Source organism: Apium graveolens, chromosome 9 (assembly GCF_009905375.1).
Source record: "Apium graveolens cultivar Ventura chromosome 9, ASM990537v1, whole genome shotgun sequence".
Taxonomy (NCBI): Eukaryota; Viridiplantae; Streptophyta; class Magnoliopsida; order Apiales; family Apiaceae; genus Apium; species Apium graveolens.
This window is the reverse complement of record NC_133655.1, coordinates 62,202,022-62,210,409: the sequence shown is the minus strand read 5'-3', so window position 1 is coordinate 62,210,409 and position 8,388 is coordinate 62,202,022. Positions and strand designations below refer to the sequence as shown.

General features: G+C 38.7%; 1 non-coding gene across 1 annotated transcript; it reads right to left on the bottom strand.

The window, feature by feature from the left end:
- Positions 1-238: 238 nt before the first annotated feature.
- Positions 239-345, bottom strand: LOC141688713 (small nucleolar RNA R71). The gene has a single exon (XR_012562146.1). It is a non-coding gene; the product is annotated as a small nucleolar RNA R71 (small nucleolar RNA).
- Between the last annotated feature and the right edge of the window lie 8,043 nt (positions 346-8,388).

The following is an 8,388-nucleotide window of genomic DNA, read 5'->3' as shown; positions in this document are numbered from 1 at the left end:
GTTTGGGGGTTTTCCAACGGAAGATCCTAACATGTATATTAGAGATTTCATCCAGATATGTGATACTTTCAAATTCAACAACATTTTTGAAGATGCTGTTAAGCTGAGGCTTTTCCCATTCTCTCTAAGGGATAAATCTAAGTGCTGGTTGCATTCTCTACCACCAGGCTCTATTACTACTTGGGAAGATCTTGCTCAAAAGTTTCTTACTAAATTCTTTCCTATGGCAAAGACAGCTGCAATCAGAAATGTTTTTACTCAATTTGCGCAGCAATCGGGAGAGTCTTTACGGGAAGCTTGGGATCATTATAAGGAGATGCTTAGAAAGTGTCCTCATCATGGGATGCCTGACTGGATGATTATCAACTGCTTTTATAATGGTTTGGGAGCACAGCCTAGACCCATGCTTGATGCAGCATCAGGTGGAGCCTTATGGGCTAAGAGCTGCAATGAAGCTTATGGGTTGATTGAACTGATGGATGCTAATGAATACTAGAACCCTTCTCAGCAATTACCTCAATGCAAGGTAGCATGAATTCTGAAGGTAGATGCATCTACTGCTATAGCTGCTCAGCTTAAGGCTTGAATGATGTAGGTGGTTTTGTTGGCTAATTATGGGATTAAACCCTCCTGGTTTTCAACAACCACAATATGCACCAAGACAACAACTCCAAATTCAACAATCTAATGAAAAATCTGAATTGGAGGAGTTGAGGCTCATGTGCAAGAGCCAAGCAGTTTCTATTAAGACCTTGGAGAATCAAATTGGGCAGATTGCCAATGCCTTGCTTAATCGATAACCTTGTACACTCCCTAGTGACACGGAAGTTCTAGGCAAGAAGGAAGCAAAAGAGCGGGTTAAGGCAATTATATTAAGGCATGGGAAGGTTGCACACCCCGAAAATTCTCAAGTTTCAGAAGATGAAGTTGTGGCTGAAGAAGTTGTGTAGAAGGAAGCAGAAGTGGAACCAAAGAAGAAAACTGTGGAACACACTCCTCCTGAGGTAATACAGAGGAGAAACAGATATATCCTCCACCTCATTTTCCTAAAAGGCTCCAGAAGTAAAAGTTGGATAAGCAGTTTGCTAAGTTTCTAGAGGTGTTCAAGAAACTTCATATCAACATACCTTTCGCTGAAGCTCTTAAACAGATGCCTAACTATGTGAAGTTTATGAAAGGTATTCTCTTAAGGAAAGTGAAGCTCGATGACTTGGAAAATGTTGCTCTCACGGAGGAATACAGTGCTGTGCTGTAATAGAAGTTGCCTCCAAAGCATAAAGATCCTGGGAGCTTCACTATTTCTTGCACCATTGGAAACTTGTCGTTCGATAAGTGTTTATGTGATTTGGGAGCTAGCATCAATCTGATGCCTTTGTCTGTCTTCAAGAAGTTGGATTTACCTGATCTCAAGCCTACATATATGTCCTTGCATTTGGAAGATCGTTCTATTACAAATCTACGAGGCATTATGGAGGATGTCTTGGTCAAGGTGGACAAACTCATCTTTCCTTATGACTTTGTAATTCTTGATTTCGAGGAGGATAAAAAGATTCCCATAATCTTGGGAAGACCATTCTTGGCAACTGGTCGAACCTTGATTGATGTGCAAAAGGGTGAGCTCACTATGCGAGTACTGGATCAGGACGTGACTTTTAATGTATTTAATGCCATGAAATTCCGTACTGATAATGAGGAGTGCTTAAAAGTGGAATTGGTCGATTATGTGGTTACTTTAGAACTTGATCAAAATGCTAAGGTCTGATGCCTTAGAGAAAACCTTGTTCGTAAATTCAGATAATGAAGATGATGAAGGTGATGAGCAGTTCCATTATTTGAATGCTTCTCCTTGGAAGCGAAGGCTAGATATTCCTTTTGAATCTCTTGGAATATCGGAACTCAAGAATATTGAGGGGCATCTCAAGCCATCTATTAAGGAAGCTCCTACACTCGAGCTTAAACCATTGCCTGAACACTTAAGGTATGCTTTTTTAGGTGATGCATCTACTTTTCCTATTATTATTGCAACTGACCTTTCAGGTAGTGATGAGGAAAAGCTCTTGAGAATTTTGAGAGAGTTCAAATCGAAAATTGGATGGACTATAGCAGATATCAGGGGAATCAGCCCTTCTTATTGTATGCATAAAATTCTGCTAGAGCAAGAAAGTAAGCCAACTGTTGAGCAATAAAGAAGGCTAAATCCGATCATGAAAGAGGTCGTGAAGAAGGAAATTCTTAAATGGCTAGATGTAGGGATTATCTATCCTATTTCTGACAGTTCTTGGGTGAGCCCAGTTCAGTGTGTAACAAAGAAAGGAGGCATCACAATGGTTGCTAATGAGAAGAATGAGCTCATTCCTACTCGAACATTCATGGGGTGGAGCGTTTGCATGGATTACAGGAAGCTAAACAAAGCAATGAGGAAAGATCACTTCCCTCTCCCTTTTATTGATCAGATGCTTGACAGTTTGGATGGGCATGAATATTACTTTCTTCTGGATGGCTATTCGGGTTATAATCAGATTTGCATCGCTCCAGAAGACTAGGAATAGACTACCTTCACTTATCTGTTTGGCACTTTTTCCTTCAGAAGAGTTTCTTTTGGGTTGTGTGGTGCACCTGCCACATTTCAGAGATACATGATGGCTATCTTTTTTGACATGATCGGTCAGAATGTGGAGGTGTTCATGGATGATTTCTCTGTGTTCGGAGATTCTTTCGACGAGTGCTTGTAAAATCTTGGCGCAGTGCTTAAAAGGTGTGTTGAGACCAATCTGGTTCTGAACTGGGAGAAATGTCACTTTATGGTGCAATAGGGCATCATTCTTGGGCACAAGGTCTCTAGTAAAGGTCTTCAGGTGGACAATGCCAATGTGGCGGTCATTGAAAACCTTACTCCACCAATTTATGTTAAGGGGATTCGCAGTTTTCTTGGTCATGCGGGTTTCAATCGGCGGTCCATAAAGGACTTCTCTAAAATCTCTAAACCGTTGTGCAATCTTTTAGAGAAAGATGTTCCTTTCAAGTTTGATGATGAGTGCTTAGCTGCTTTTGAGAGCTTAAAGAAGAGCTTGATCACGACACCTGTTATAAGTGCACATGATTGGAATGAGCCTTTTGAAATGATGTGTGATGCAAGTGACTATGTTGTTGGAGCAGTTATTGGGCAAAGGGAGAATAATATATTTCATGTGGTATACTATGCTAGTAAAACCCTCAATGGTGCTCAACTGAACTAGACTACTACTGAGAAGGAACTCTTGGCCATTGTCTACGGTTTTGAGAAGTTTCGATCTTGTTTTCTTGGGACGAAGGTGACAGTTTTCATTGATCACGCTGATATTCGCTATCTCGTCTCGAAGAAGGACTCGAAACCTAGATTGATTTGATGGGTTCTTTTACTTCAGGAGTTTGAGTTGGAGATCAAGGATAAGAAAGGTACTGAAAATCAAGTTGTTGATCATCTATCTCGGTTAGAAGATCCAAGTACGGCTTCACAGGATAAGACATTGATAAATGAGTCTTTTCCCGATGAGCAATTGTTTGGGGTGCAAGAAGAAGAACCGTGGTTCGCAAACATTGTGAACTACCTTGTGAGCAACATTATGCTCCCAGACTTGTCTTCTGCTTAAAGGAAGAAGTTTCTTCACGAGGTGAAGTGGTACATGTGGGATGAGCCACTTTTGTTTCGGCAAGGAGCTGACCAAATCATCAGGAGATGTATTCCATACAGCGAAATGGAGGGTATCTTGCGAGACTGTCATTCGACTGTTTATGGAGGTCATTATGGTGGAGAAAAGACAACAGCTCGTATCCTTCAAGCAGGATTCCTCTGGCCTACATTATTTAAGGATCCACATCAGTTCGTTTTGAAGTGTGATCACTGTCAGCGCGTTGGTAATATGTCTAAGAGGGATGAAATGCCTCTTAATGTGCTACTCGAGGTTGAGGTCTTCAATGTTTGTGGAATTGAATTCATGGGGCCATTTGTCTCATCTTGCAATAATCAATATATCTTGTTGCAGTTGATTATGTCTCGAAATGGGTTGAAGGTAAAGCGTTACCGACGAATGATTTTAAGGTAGTGCTAAATTTTCTTCACAAGTAGATATTCACAAGATTTGGAACTCCAAGAGTAATAATTAGTGACGAGGGATCGTATTTCTACAATCACAAGTTCACTGCTATGATGCAGAGATATACTGTGAATCATCGCATTGCTACAACCTACCATCCTCAGACTAATGGTCAAGCTGAGGTGTCTAACAGAGAGATCAAGTGTATTCTGGAGAAAGTTGTATGTCCACCGAGGAAGGATTGGTCTTTGAAGCTGGATGAAGCTGTTTGGGCTTATCGAACAACATTCAAGACTCCGCTAGGCATGTCTCCGTTTCAATTAGTTTATGGTAAGAGATGTCATTTGCCTATGGAGCTAGAGCATAAGGCATATTGAGCTTTAAAGAAATTGAACCGTAATATAGATGCAGCTGGTAAGAAAAGGATACTTCAATTGAATGAACTCCATAAGTTTCAACTTCAAGCGTATGTGAACAACAAAATATATAAGGAGAAAGTCAAGAGGTGGCACGATAGGGGTCTAGTGCTCAAATCATTTGTGCGAGGGCAACAAGTTCTTTTTTTCAACTATCGTCTCCATCCTTTTCCTGGAAAATTGAAGTCGAGGTGGTGAGGGTCGTTTGTTATCAAAATTGTGTTTCCATATGGAGCGATAAAATTTTTTGAGAATGATCCACGCCAAGCATTCAAGGTGAATGGACAGCGTCTGAAGCACTACTATGGGAATATGGCAAACCGTGAAGTGTTTAGTGCCGTTTTATTGTCCACTGGATCTCGGTATTCTATGTCAAGCTAGCGACGTAAACCAAGCACTTCTTGGGAGGCAACCCAAGCTTGTTGTACCTTAGTAGAAGATAGAAGGAAGAAAAAGCTGAAGAAAAGATAAAAAATCAGAAAAAATAGAAAACATGGTGTTTTTTTCAAAAGCACGGCGCGCCCGCGCTTCCTGGCGGGGAGGCCGCGCTGAAAGTACAGAAACACGGCTTGCCCGCGCTGCCTGGCAGGGCGGCCGCGCTGACCCCCTATAAAAGAAATGAAAACAGAAAAACGAAAATTCAAAAATTCAAAACAACAGCCGATTTTCCTTCCTCCATTACCCCAAATTCCTTCTCCTAATCAAACCCATTATCCCCACTATCCCATAATTATATCGCACTATAATTCCTAATACCTATATATACATACACTTATAAACAATCATCTCCATCACTTTTCAATTCATAAACCTAAATCTCTCTTATAAACTTCTCTTTTCTTAACTTATTCAAATCCAGTGGCACCAAAGAGAGCACATACTCAAGTTAGCAGCAGCACCACTGATTCTTCGAGTGTTGGCAGTACGAGGCCTTGATTTGCTACTCCTGAGGCTGAAGCGGAGTATACTAGGCTATTATCGAAGCCGATAGCGAATGGAGGGGTTTTCTGCCATAGGGAAAGGATGGTAAGTTGCTTGAGATGATTTTGGAGATGGGTTGGGTTGCTTTTTCTGAGGCACCTGCTGCTGTGCCTATGAGTGTAGTTCGTGTAATAACCCCAATTTTTGGAAATTTTTGAAACCCTTATGAATAGTGATTTTGCAGATTATGCTGAATGAGAAAACTTTTCATGCCACACTATGTAGGGGTTCTGTTATTGATCTTCTGGGATATTATTAGTACTCTATACGATAAATAAGTGTATGTAAAGATCGTCAGAATCCAAATTCGAACACTTTGATTTTTCCCAGGAATCCACTAGATACGGAAAGAATTGAGTATAAGGTAACAGGATAAAAAGGATTTAAATAAAAGGATTATAAGAAAGGATCATAAAAGGATTATAATGTATTGAGAAAGGTTATGGAAACCCAAGTAATAAGATCCCGGGTATGATCCCTCAAACGAGAAACGAGAACGAAAGTTAAGCGAACCGTATAACAGGTCAGCGGTCATTAGGCAAACAATTAGAAGCTAATCAAGGAGGTTAGGAATGATGATGTCATCAAACCAACAAGGTGTGAACAAGTGGAAGCATTATGACATGTGCAAGATGACATAAGCATGACAAGGGGTTTTGTTTTGTTGGTTGATTTTGGGCCATGTAAAATTTACCATGGTAAAAAGCTAAAACATTTTCCAAGGCAAAAAGGAGAAGCAACCAAACAAATATCATAAAACACAAAAATTAGAAGTTGACTTTTGCTTCCAAGAGCAAAAGCTCTCGGCCAAAACAAACACAGCAACTTTAAACTGCCATATCTCCTTCAATACTCACTCAAATGTTGTGTTCTATAGCTCGTTGGAAAGGTATTGAGATGGTCTACAACTCTTGTTCACAAGTATCGTCCAAATAAGCAAGGTAAGACCCTCATTTTTGCAGTTCTTTCAATAGGACTTTTAGAAACTTTAAAGCCTAACTTTGTGTTCTTGATTTCTTTGGAAAGATCAAGCTTATAGGAGGCTCCATAAGGCTTCCTAGTAACTTTCCACCCTCCAAGAAAGGTATAAATCTTCACACCCTTTAGTAATAAGTTTGAATGTTGAAGTTTGGAGATGGTTTGGATGGATGAGTAGTAATTTGAATGATAAGCATGATTCGAGATTAATTGTTAAGTAGTTTAGTTGAATTTGGAGATGTTATAATATATGGTTGGATTGAGATCCTTGAGCTTATTATGACTGAAATCAGTATCATTGATGTGTATCTTGAGTTGTTGTTGATTAGTAGTTGGATTAATATGATTTGGAATGGTAAAAATTTGGGAAATCGCGTAAACATAGCTGTCGTAATGTCCGATTTACTTTAGACTGTTTTTGCTCTTAACATCAGGACCCGAGAACTCCCTGTTAGGTTTTGACCATTACCATGATTAGATAGTTCATGTTACGAGCTTCGTTTTGATATGTGGTTCATTTGAATCCGATGTACAGTTTAGGAGAAATGACCGTTTTAAGTAACGGTGTTTCGCGACCGAACCATTACCCCTCACCTTACTTTGAAACCTTGGTTAAGGACTTTAAATGACTATTTGGGGTATGAAACATTTATGTAAAGTGTATTAGGCAGTTGGTAAGGTACTCGCGAAAGAATCGCTTTAAAATTCTTAATGGTTAATTTATTAAAAATGGTGGAGCCGAGGGTACTCGAGCGACTTAAGTAAATCGTTAAGCGCGAAAGCGAACGTTAGGACTCTAAATGGTTAAAGTCTAGTTTCTTAAGCGACCGGGGTTTAATTCTGACTTATATTGTTGTTCATAGGTTATCGGACCCACTCTAAGCTTAAGTCTATCCGGGAGCACTCAGGCAAGTTTTCTATCCGTTATACTGTTGTTGTGATGTATACACTTGTATATGCATTATCTTGTGATAGATGCATGATGGTTAAATTAGCAAATTCTTGCGATATATTGTAGCATATGATATGGTACATATGCATGCCTATTTCTTATTCTTTCCATATATATTTGTTAGTTCAGTTGATAATACCTATGCTAGAGAATAGCGGTAATTTGCATATACCCTTAGTATAGGGACCCAAAGGTGAAAACATTTTCTAAAACCGGGAGTCGAGGATCCCGAGTAGATTTTATATATATATATATATATATATATATATATTTATATATATATGGTTATAGTTTTCAAAACTATTAATCGAATAAGGTTTATTCGATAACTTTATATTATTTAATGAATATTATTTCGAATATTCAGTCGAGGGCTTATGACTCAGCTTATTTATTTATTGAATATTATTTCGAATATTCATTCGAGGGCTTATGACTCAGCTTATTTTATTTATTGAATATTATTTGAATATTCATTTGAGGATCTATGACTCCGATTATTTGCTGTGATATATTTTTTATTTTATTAAAGAATAAGGTGTCGATAATCAAACTCACTTTTGATTATTCAAATAAAGATAGTACTTTCGTATAGGTATATCTTTGGTTATTTAATATTCATTTCAAGTATAAGTTTTAAAACTTCTACTTCAATTATTTTGTTAAATCAGCATCACTCCAAACATTCTTAAAAATGTTTTGCGAGTCGTCAAAATGATTTTTAAAAGTTAGAGCGGATCCCAAAACTCATTTTTATATTTAAGATCCTCCTTTCGAAGGTGATTTAAATACTCGCTAAAAACCTGAGGGATCCGGCTCTGTGGTGCGTTTTATATTCGCAACAAGGTTGCTGTTTTGATAAATGAATTGATTACTTACCCAACACTCGGGAAGTAAAATTCTTAGAACAAGTTAATCCATTAACAGGCATCGCCTGGGAAATATCGGCGAGTTCTCCTTTCCAACTAGATACGACTTCTTGGTCGAG